This window comes from Ranitomeya imitator, chromosome 2, assembly GCF_032444005.1.
Source record: "Ranitomeya imitator isolate aRanImi1 chromosome 2, aRanImi1.pri, whole genome shotgun sequence".
In the NCBI taxonomy this organism is placed as follows: domain Eukaryota; kingdom Metazoa; phylum Chordata; class Amphibia; order Anura; family Dendrobatidae; genus Ranitomeya; species Ranitomeya imitator.
The window spans coordinates 78,981,244-78,990,610 of record NC_091283.1 but is presented as its reverse complement, the minus strand read 5'-3'; the positions used below and the strand labels follow the sequence as shown (position 1 = coordinate 78,990,610).

Genomic DNA, 9,367 nt, shown 5'->3' with positions numbered 1-9,367 from the left:
TCATATATCTCCATCCCTCCCCCCTTCTCTCTCTCTCTCTTGTGACAAAAAGGAATAAACAGTTAAATTGCTTGGATGGAAACAAAAGAAGGAGACTTTAGGGGAGAATCCCTGTTGTGTGTGCTCTGAGTTAGGATTTTTAAACTTCCCAGTGTAGTTTCATACAGAAAACACATATGATCCCATAAGACCTTCATCATACAAGGGGCTGCACTAAGACATCAAGGAAAGGATTTTTTTTTTCACCCACCCAAAAAAAAAGAAAAAAAAATGCGTTCGTCTAGTGATGATTATAAGCTTTAGACAGCTCTATAAATTCCGTTCCTTTTCTTTATGGGAAAGCATTTGCAAAGAACTATAGGGAGTAAGATTGGGAATAAAAGAGAGCGAGAAAGATGGCCGTAATTGTAATATCCTGAGATTTGCTGAGCCCAAAAGTCTGTCTATTGAGCCACTTTCACAGGATTGTCGCTGTCTCTCTGCAGGAAACATAAAATCTGATCAAGTTCAGAGACGCATTGAGAGACTGCTTCAAGCAGTGCTTTATAACTGCAGTCTTTTCACATCCTTCCCCCCAATCAGCCCCAGGAAAGAGTTCGCATTCTTTATTTTAGAGTTTTGCGGAAAAAAAAAAAGAAAAAAAAAACTCCACCCCTATAAAAATCAGCTTCACTAGTAATGCCATGTCCCATCAAAACCAATCAAAATTCATGCAACACGTCCAACGGGAACACACTAAAAGTTGAAAGGTGAGTCCCTCTTGTCTTAAATCATTGCTTCGGAGCTTAAGCCTTAGCTTACTGGGTGTTTGTTAGACCTCACTGTGGTGCAGCATGTCTACAAGGGTAAGGCAAAAGTTCTGGAGGTTTCACTGATCCTGTGCTTGGAGCTGCACGAGAGGCTGCATTTCTAGCTGCTTCGCCTGGGAACTTGGGATGGGTTTTTTTTTGATGGACGCGAAGCTTATCCCAATGCAGTAGTGGGGCTTTGATGTCCCTTTGGTGAATGCACTACATTTCAAATGCCCTCCTAGTCACTGAGAGTCCTATAGAAAGCAGCAAAGGTTTATGGTGATTCTCTTGTTCTTTCATAGGTGTCAGCAAAGTTTTTCAGACCTATCCCCCCTTTCATTAGTTTATTGGCCTGTCCCAAAGCAAATTGCTGATTTTCCTTTACCTGTTTATGTGGCTGCGTACATTTGCAGGGCATTGTTCCAATAAGATAATTCATTAACTCAGGCAATATGTTGACTTGTTTCTGTGACAAAAAGGACATAATTTAATTAGCCCATCCAGTGAGAATGCGCTGTGAAGTGTCTGTGAAGTTGCCGACTAGAAACCACTGTGGATAAATGACCTTTAATGTTCCAAAGGTCCTCCTGTGTGTGGATCCTTTTTTTTTTTTACGGTCTCTCTTTACTTTTTGACACTTTTTTTAATACTCCATTTTTACTTTTAAGTTTAAAAGAGAAGAAAAAAAGAACTCTAGATGGATACGGGGGAGAGGGGGGTGAGTTATCACACTTCACTTATAGCAGTAGGGTCTTCCTTTTTTTTTTGTAAGAAAAAAAACAAGAAGGTAAATCCATCCAGATGTGTGAAAGTCTTTACTGTAAAAATAAACACTCGATTGAATATAAAATGCACGCTGTACTGTTTAACCTTTTGCCAGGCCTCAGTTGGGTGGACAATATATCTTTCTAAGGAGCGTAGAATAAGTGGCGTACTCTAACGGAATAGTTCCAGTGCTTTATGTGAAATATGCTGTTGTCTCGAGGCGACATTACCGATGGAAGCGCTCAAAAACGTCATTTTTTTCCTGAAAATGGCAAAGATTTGCTAGTCATCAATTATATTTAGAAAAGTTAGAGTTAATATAGATAAATATGTAAATGTTTGTGTGTGTGGGTATGTGTGTATATAGATGTGTGTGTGTGTATATATATGTTTATATAAGGAATGTATATATATACTCACATATATACACATATATAAATATATACACACATATACACATATATACACACAAATATTCAAAGACACATATATATAATCACACATAATTCACACGCATATATATATACCCATATATAAACACACACATATGTCTACACCCATATATACAACCATATATATATAAACACACACATATGTCTACACCCATATATACAACCATATATATATAAACACACACATATGTCTACACCCATATATACAACCATATATATATAAACACACACATATGTCTACACCCATATATACAACCATATATATATAAACACACACATATGTATACTTACAAACATACACACACACATATATATATACACATATATAGATATATAAATATATATATAAATATGCACACACATATATACTTACATACATAAACGCGCATGCTTTTACGCTATTTATTATACTCTGATTATTTTATTGTATTATTATTCATGGCCTAAACCACTTAAGTAACAAATGGTCCCTTGTAGAGTGTTCTCTTATTCTCTAATGAATCACTAAGACAGCAGCACATTGAATATTTATACAATGGATATATTTATTGACAAAGGTGTAGATAATTATTAAGCCATGTTGATCTCGTCAAAAAGATAAAAAAGTTAAAGTTGCATTAACCCAGATACAGATCTCCATGTTTTATACATTTTCTTTATTAATTTGATAAAACTAAAAAAGTTTATGCATGAGTGTGACTCGGTGTGTATATGTTGTATTGTCTTTGTGTGTATATGCATATATGTGTGTTTGCGTATATGCATATGATGCATATAGTGTTTTGGTATTCTCTCATATTGGCTAACTTCTTATGTGATTCACGTGACCTTAAATGTATTTTAAATCATAATTTAAAAAGACTGAAGCTGCGAAATGCATCGAGTAGGTTGTCTGTGACTTGTTCATTTGTAAACATATTGTGGTTGCAGAATAATTAAAGCCAAACTAGGGGCAAATGAGACATTTTTCATTGTTAGCGTCAATCAATGCAGTATAATCACATGTACACTTGAACTTCGAAGGGATGCATTGAAGTAAACAGGGCCTTGGGTGGGAAGAAAGAAGCCAGGACTTCCGCACAGAATGTAGACCCTCACTCGATAGTGAAGGCTCATTCACTGTCTTTGGACCAACCTATCTATGGAAAGAGGGAGAGACAGATGCGAGATATTAGTCGACCACAAGATAAGCTTCTAGCAACGAGGAAAGGTTGTGGAACGACCACATTAAGATTAACTTCCTCCAAGAAACAAGAAAAACAATGATCATATGCCCGTCTCACAGATCATCGCTGGTGAATAGTTCTTTTGTGGTCTGGGTACTTTGGATAATAAACCAAGACAATGCATTAGGCCTCCTGATATATTCATCTTTATCACAAAACCCATTACTCTGGCAAATAACATTTATGCTTAATGACTAATACTGAAAAGTACCCCATTTTTTATAAAGTTAAATGATGTGGTTGATTCAGTAAGAAGCATTCATCTCATTCTGGATTAAGGGAAGAAACTTCAATTGCAATATCTACTATGGATTCTCAAAGACGGAGTGTCCACCCCCACGAGTGACATCTGCTATCTTCTTAAGGTGGAAATATTGAAGTATTTCCCTGTTTGAATGAACAAGGCTGGAAAAATAAATGTGCAAAATATCTTGTCGCAATGAGGGCAAATGTTCGAGTTATTGCTAAACTAAATAGCAGAGTCACTGGCATATTAGCGTGAATATTAAAGGCTTACGCTTCTGGGCTCAACATCTTAAATCCATCTAATGTGCTTTGTCTTTTAGGTAGACAATCCTGGCTCTCAGTCTGGGAGCATATTAGGCCTGTTTCAGTTCCCTAGATCATTCTGCTCACACTGTGAATCCCATGAGAAGACACATTTTTAGTTGCTCCTATAAAAAAAAAAGAAATGATGTTTTGTAGAAAGTTTCAATACGAACACAAATGTACCAATGGCCGAGCTGCCGCTTGGAGTCAAGTCCTGGGTGTGACATGGCTTCCACACACGTCTCCTTGTAAACAACGAGCTCTAAAGCTGGTTCCTCCTTGTTTAGTTGTTGCTTGTGTGTGTGGTAACTTTAGCTGACGAGTAAAAAGAAAGTTGAGAATATCTCAATCAGTGATGAGGTGACCTGTGACCTGGAGGGTGCTTTTTATTGTCCTCTTTCTTTTGAGGGGGACACACAGTTTATTGACCCATTCAGTGTAACGTTGCCCTGAGGGGAAACCACAAGCACCATACCACTTGAAGATATGAGGACTCTGTCTACTGTCTGCGAATACTAACATTATCACAACTTCTACCAAATGTCCATAGACACTAGGCCTGGTGACATTATCTAGTCGTCTCATATGGGATTCATATGACTATATTGTATGGTTTACACATACGCAGGAATGCAAGCTAGACAGATAAATGGACTAAGATAGATAAACAGATAGATAATTGGACTAGATAGATAATAGATAGGGAGATAATAGATTATGGATAGATAATAGATAGATACTTGGACTAGATAGATAATAGAGAGATAGACAGATATATAGATATATATACATGAGAGATGATTAGATAATTTGACTTGATAGATAATAGAAAGATAGATGATAGATAGATAGATAACAGATAGATGATAGATAGATAATGAGATAGATAGATAATTGGACTAGATAGATAATAGATAGAAGATATATAGATACATAAATAACCAATAGATGATAGATAATAGATAGATAATAGATGATAGATAGATAAATATATGATAGATAGACAGATAATTGGACTAGATAGATAATAGATAGAAGATATATAGATAGATAGATAAATAGATATATGATATATAGACAGATAATTGGACTAGATAGATAATAGATAGATAATAGATAGAAGATATATAGAAACATAGATGATAGGTATTAGATAGATAATAGATGATAGATAGATAGATATATGATAGACAGATAATTGGACTAGAAAGATAATAGATAGATAATAGATAGATAGAAGATAGATAATAGATGATAGATAATGAGATCGATTATAGATAGATGATAAATAGATAGACATATAGATAATGTTTAAACCAATTAGTCCTTCGAAAATTTATGCGCAGTATATATTTATTACTATTTACAAAAAAGTTGCTTTTCGTGTTTTTGAATGATCATTACCATAAAGACTTACTATGTCATGTTCATTACAACATATGTTTTTAACATTTGTATCTTTTGCGATATATATGGTATTCTAAATAGATTTGGGGCTTATTTTTGCATCTCATCTAACTTATTGCTCAAATGCATTCAGAAGAGGATATTTTATGGCCGTGTTTTCAAACCAAGACATCCCATTGGAAAGTGTACGAAATGAAACTGATATTTCTTCATAGCGTATATGCGCAATACGTTTATAGGCCTTCATTTTAGCATTTTATACAGAACGTATCTAGCGCGATGATAAGACATCTTGACTTGAGGTCATTCTGGAACAGGATATTCTGCTCTCTTGCATCACAACTTAGTATGGAAATAGCGTAACAGTAACGCAAAACTATAGAACAACGAACTAAAGAAAAATATAGAGAAACCGAAGTTAATGTGCATAAAAATGGAGGAGAAATGCAAAGTTGCCAGTACTTACGCTAGCAAATCTATGAAGAAAATGTACAGTAATGCAATGTGCTACCAACCATATCATTAAATTCCAAAAATAATGACCAGGTTATTGCTTATATGCACGTATTCTGCTTGAATAATAGTTTATATGAGTACCCTATTTTATTGTTTCATGCTTTGAAAAAATATCTAGATATTTTGCCACTAAGCTAAATTTTTTTTAAAAATTAAAACTTATTCAATACTTAATGGCTTTCCATAATAATTCCATATTACTAAAGCAGTGTAAATTCTATAAATAAGTATGGCAAAATAGAAAGCCAGATTTGGGTGGTGACAGAATGGCAAAGGTTTGGCATAGAGGGGGTACCCTTTATGCACTGATCAAAAACACTTTCTTAAGGTTAATTAATGAGTCTTCTTTGACAAGTTGTGACCCCTTGAGGCGGTTACACTATATAATAGATAGCATTGGGCACATAGTCATTGTCAACGCACGGACAAGCCGAGTGAAGAATGTGATAACATGGTGGATAATTGATTTCTACTTTATTAGTTACAATAGATGATAATATTAGTGATGACCTGCCTAAGCTATTTGCTAAGGTGAATGAAAAATGTCCAGTCATGCAGATATGATCTCGACATTGGAAATCTGTTTTATGAGTGTATTCATTATTAAAAACATTCCAAAAATGTATCAATCATCATCAAATAAATTGCAGCATTCAATCACCATCAGCTATAAATTTTCAATTGGAAGCGGATACCCTTATGTTCTGAAATAAGGAAATAATGCCATGAAACAGAAAAATATATTTACGTGGATGGTATTTTGGAAGAAATATTCCCAAATATGAAAAAAAATGTGAAAAACAAAATTGGACCATTTATTTATTTCCTTTGGAAATTTGCGTAAGTTTCAAGATTCTGGCATAGTGTACTGACGTGACTTATTGCTTTCTGGGTATAATGATAGTGACTTTGTTGGAACGATATAAATCATAAGAGCTTATATAATAAGGTCCGAGCATGCTTTCAGTAGGAAGTAACACGAACGTGGATTTTCCAAGGTAGCGTTATGGAGTAAGGTATATGCGCATTGTCTTTTATTGATGAGACTTGTCGTTATACCAAATTGTATTCTTATTAACATATGGGGTAAGACCAAATTGAAAAAAAACAAACATTTTTATGACCATTTTCAACTGAAATGGACTCCTGCATTGCTTGTATTTTCTATTATTTTCCGAGAGATCCTTGACGCACTACAAACAATTCAAAACAAGCTATGTTTGTAAAACAGAGCGGTGCTTTCCATCCAAAATATGTCAAATCACATCATAATTGTCAACCGTTGTAGCTCTCTTCCACTCCATAGGAGCAGGCTACTGGTAGAAAACGACTTAAGTCTCGTCCATGAGCAATCTCGTGGGTCCCATGAGCAATTGAGGTCTCCTTTGGACCATGTGGTAAGCCGTCTGATTGTGCGCATGAAAGATTGCAATCCCCCAGGAAAACACGCTAAGTCCCTCCATCAGGATAAGTACAAGACTTGTGCCAGAGTCTTGGCTTTTGTGTTACTAAAACCGTCTCTGTTCTTTCATGGGTGCGGAGAACCCCTTGGTCCATTGTCAGAGAAAAACTTGTTTGTGTCTAAAAACTTTTTAAGGAAGGCAGTGGGCAGCATAATCTGCATTTAGTTTGCTGTTTAATACTTACTAGATCAAATTTAAAGCACAGAACGTTCACTTTCTTTTATTTCCAGTGATTATTTTGGGATTTTTTTCTTTTTTAATTTTCGACTTTTTGTAAATGATTTGCAATCAGTTTTACAACATGAGAACATATTAATTAGAGAATGAACTCTTAAAGGTGTGTTTCCACGACCATGCGCAGTACACTAGTGTATACCATAATAATAATAATCTTTATTTTTATATAGCGCTCACATATTCTGCAGCGCTTTACAGGTTGCACACATTATCATCATTGTTCCTGATGGGGCTCACAATCTAAATTCCCTATCAGTATGTTTTTGGAATGTGGGAGGAAACCGGAGAACCCGGAGGAAACCCACGCAAACACGGAGAGAACATACAAACTCTCTGCAGATGTTGTCCCTGGTGGGATTTGAACCCAGGACTCCAGCGCTGCAAGGCTGCTGTGCTATCCACTGCGCCACCGTGCTGCCCTCATCATGAAGTTCCATACACTACGCTACTTTTTTATAAAAGACAGTAAAAGGCCCAACATTTCATGAAGACTTAGTAAATAAAGAATTTGCAATTAGCAGGAATGCACGTTATTCAGGATTAATTATTGATGTTGTGTGTAAATATATATATATGTGTGTGTGTGTGTGTGTGTGTGCATATATAGTTGTCTACATATAGATTATATATATATATATATATGTATATATATAGCCAATCTACAGTATGTGTGATTTTTTTATTCGTTATTTTTCCACATTCCGTTTTACAGCATTTTTTTGCACTTGTTTGTATGTTATATATTTCACTGATATGAAATAGAAATAAATATTTTTGTAATAGCAATATATGAAGAAAATATACTTTAAGGCATTTGCATTTTAACTAAAACTTACAGTTATTAGACCTACAATATAAAGTTTCTAAATGGAGAATGCATCATCTTTTTTTTTTTTTTACATTAGTTGACTGACACCTTTGCCCCCTTGTAAATCACAACAAAAGGAAAACCAGCAAAGTGGGTAACAGCAGGTAGTCTCTGGATCTAGTGCATATAAATGAACCTACCTTACTAGTAAATTGTGTACCTATTTAACCATTCCAAAGCGAACAATTCACCTTTTGACTTTGGGGGACTTGATGAGATGAAATTTAGTTAAGTCATTAACATATGTTTATCTACCATGAAAGACACCTTTTAACTTTTTGTAAAACTGCCTTAAATTTTAATTAAAGCTCAAGTTGCCACTCACATGTAACTAATGCATAAAAGATTGAAATTCCTTGTAGATTGGAGCAAAGTGTATATTCTGAAAGTGGAGCTAAGGGGAGGCAAGGCTTGTACATTACTCTCTCTCTGTATATCGATAGATAGATAGATAGATAGATAGATAGATAGATAGATAGATAGATCGATCGATCGATCGATCGATCGATAGATATAGAAGATATATACATTTACAGCTATATACACATTCATACAGATAGATAGATAGATGGATACATTGTGTGTATATGTGTATATATTTATATAGAGATTTTGTTTTTTGTCTAGGTTGAGAGCAACAAATGTGAGTTGTTTTTACTGTGAAAATACAAAAGCAGAAGAGCTTTAATTAGTCACAACTCACAATGACAACACTGGTCAATTAGTATTTGTCTGACTTTAATCCTGTTAGTCCCGTTATTATGTTGTTTAAATGTAGCCCAGATCATAAAACCTATTTCCTTTCAACACCTAAGACACTCTGACCTTCGCCTTGACACAATGACCCCTTTAAAGAGATAGGGTAACATATTGGAAACTATCAGGGTACATCTGATGTTTCTTTGTGCTCTTTTTCTATTTTTTAACTCAAATTCTTGGCATTGAATTCAATCACTCATTTCCCTTCTCGGGACGTAAAAGGAATAATGTGCAATAGTGTACTATGAAACTGTAATCTATCTATCCATTATCTATCTATCTATCTATCTATCTATCTATCTATCTATCTATCTATCTATCTATCTATCTATCT

The 9,367-nt window shown here is 34.8% G+C and overlaps 1 long non-coding RNA gene across 2 annotated transcripts in view; it reads left to right on the top strand.

Moving 5' to 3' along the window:
- Positions 1-355: 355 nt before the first annotated feature.
- The window catches only part of LOC138661965 (uncharacterized), a 267,307-nt gene continuing 258,295 nt past the window's right edge, over positions 356-9,367 (top strand). For both annotated transcript variants that reach the window (XR_011317990.1, XR_011317989.1), the window contains exon 1: positions 356-749. This is a non-coding gene — a long non-coding RNA (uncharacterized lncRNA). The remainder of the gene's footprint in view (positions 750-9,367) is intronic.